Source organism: Colletes latitarsis, unplaced genomic scaffold (genome assembly GCF_051014445.1).
Source record: "Colletes latitarsis isolate SP2378_abdomen unplaced genomic scaffold, iyColLati1 scaffold0111, whole genome shotgun sequence".
NCBI classification, from domain to species: domain Eukaryota; kingdom Metazoa; phylum Arthropoda; class Insecta; order Hymenoptera; family Colletidae; genus Colletes; species Colletes latitarsis.
The window spans coordinates 35001-37500 of record NW_027488461.1 but is presented as its reverse complement, the minus strand read 5'-3'; positions in this window follow the sequence as shown (position 1 = coordinate 37500).

Below are 2500 nucleotides of genomic sequence, written 5' to 3'. Positions count from 1 at the left end.
TAAACTGGAAAGAAAGATCAAACAAACAAAAACTATGAATGGGAAAGATCATATCAATGGGACGGCTTACGCGCGGAGGACGCTGTACGAGAGAACAAACAACACGTTGTTTGTTCCCGCTCGCGTCTCTCCCGTCCGTCGCCATTGCAAAGCTAAAAGCACAAGCGTTGGAGAGCCCGTGCAGACCATAGGTTCTCTCGACGAACGAGAATCGCCGTATTAATGGTAGATCGATGCTGGCGTGAGGTGACGCGCGTCGTCGTTTACACGATTGGGTCGAAACGAACAAAGAAACGAAAGAACATAACACAAAAACGTCCATTACTAAACAAAGATCTCGAACAAAAACAAAAAAACGTCCATTACTAACGAAAGAAAGAGGAGGAGAAGAGAAAATAAGACCCATCGTTGCGACGATCGAGGATGTCACCCGCCGTCAATTTTTCCATTATATACGCGTCTCGGTCGGAGATACGATGCTGGCTGTTTACGTTGCGCTCGCTCGAAGAGGAGACGACGACCGATTGTCACACACAACGCGCAGGGGCCGAAACAAAGCGCCCAAGGATCTACAGCCGAGGAACGAGACGCCGTCGAACATCGTTTCGCGACGTTCCTTTACGGTTTGAACTTGCGTATCCCGCTTTGCCCGGTGGCGTGTGTGCTCGTCGTCGTGCTCCGAACGAAACGTCCTGATGACGGCGAGGAAGTAATAAAATAATATACATCCTTACGGGTAGCCTGAAGCGAATCGCAAACGAACGACAACGCGTCGATTGTGCGGCCATCGTTGCTCGCGCGACTAACGACGACCAGCCGAGAAGGCTGTAGTTTATCGCATCGATTTCATCGAGCAACCGATGGACGCTGCCGCGTTCGTTCGTAAATGAATGTTATACATACTCACGGATAGCCTGAGGCGAATAATCGCAAACGACGACGCGTCGATTGTGCGGCCATCGTTGCTCGCGCGACTAACGACGATCAGCCGAGACGGCTGTAGTTTATCGCATCGATTTCATCGAGCAACCGATGGACGCTGCCGCGTTCGTTCGTAAATGAATGTTATACATACTCACGGATAGCCTGAGGCGAATAATCGCAAACGACGACGCGTCGATTGTGCGGCCATCGTTGCTCGCGCGACTAACGACGATCAGCCGAGACGGCTGTAGTTTATCGCATCGATTTCATCGAGCAACCGATGGACGCTGCCGCGTTCGTTCGTAAATGAATGTTATACATACTCACGGATAGCCTGAGGCGAATAATCGCAAACGACGACGCGTCGATTGTGCGGCCATCGTTGCTCGCGCGACTAACGACGATCAGCCGAGACGGCTGTAGTTTATCGCATCGATTTCATCGAGCAACCGATGGACGCTGCCGCGTTCGTTCGTAAATGAATGTTATACATACTCACGGATAGCCTGAGGCGAATGATCGCAAACGACGACGCGTCGATTTTGCGGCCATCGTTGCTCGCGCGACTAACGACGACCAGCCGAAACGGCTGTAGTTTATCGCATCGATTTCATCGAGCAACCGATGGACGCTGCCGCGTTCGTTCGTAAATGAATATTATACATACTCACGGATAGCCTGAGGCGAATGATCGCAAACGACGACGCGTCGATTTTGCGGCCATCGTTGCTCGCGCGACTAACGACGACCAGCCGAGAAGGCTGTAGTTTATCGCATCGATTTCATCGAGCAACCGATGGGCGCTGCCGCGTTCGTTCGTATATGAATATTATACATACTCACGGATAGCCAGAGGCGAATAATCGCAAACGACGACGCGTCGATTTTGCGGCCATCGTTGCTCGCGCGACTAACGACGACCAGCCGAGACGGCTGTAGTTTATCGCATCGATTTCATCGAGCAACCGGTGGACGCTGCCGCGTTCGTTCGTAAATGAATAATATACATACTCATGGCTAACTTGAGGCGAATAATCGCAAACGACGACGCGTCGATTTTGCGGCCATCGTTGCTCGCGCGACTAACGACGACCAGCCGAAACGGCTGTAGTTTATCGCATCGATTTCATCGAGCAACCGATGGACGCTGCCGCGTTCGTTCGTAAATGAATAATATACATACTCATGGCTAACTTGAGGCGAATAATCGCAAACGACGACGCGTCGATTTTGCGGCCATCGTTGCTCGCGCGACTAACGACGACCAGCCGAAACGGCTGTAGTTTATCGCATCGATTTCATCGAGCAACCGATGGACGCTGCCGCGTTCGTTCGTAAATGAATAATATACATACTCATGGCTAACTTGAGGCGAATAATCGCAAACGACGACGCGTCGATTTTGCGGCCATCGTTGCTCGCGCGACTAACGACGACCAGCCGAAACGGCTGTAGTTTATCGCATCGATTTCATCGAGCAACCGATGGACGCTGCCGCGTTCGTTCGTAAATGAATGTTATACATACTCATGGCTAACTTGAGGCGAATAATCGCAAACGACGACGCGTCGATTTT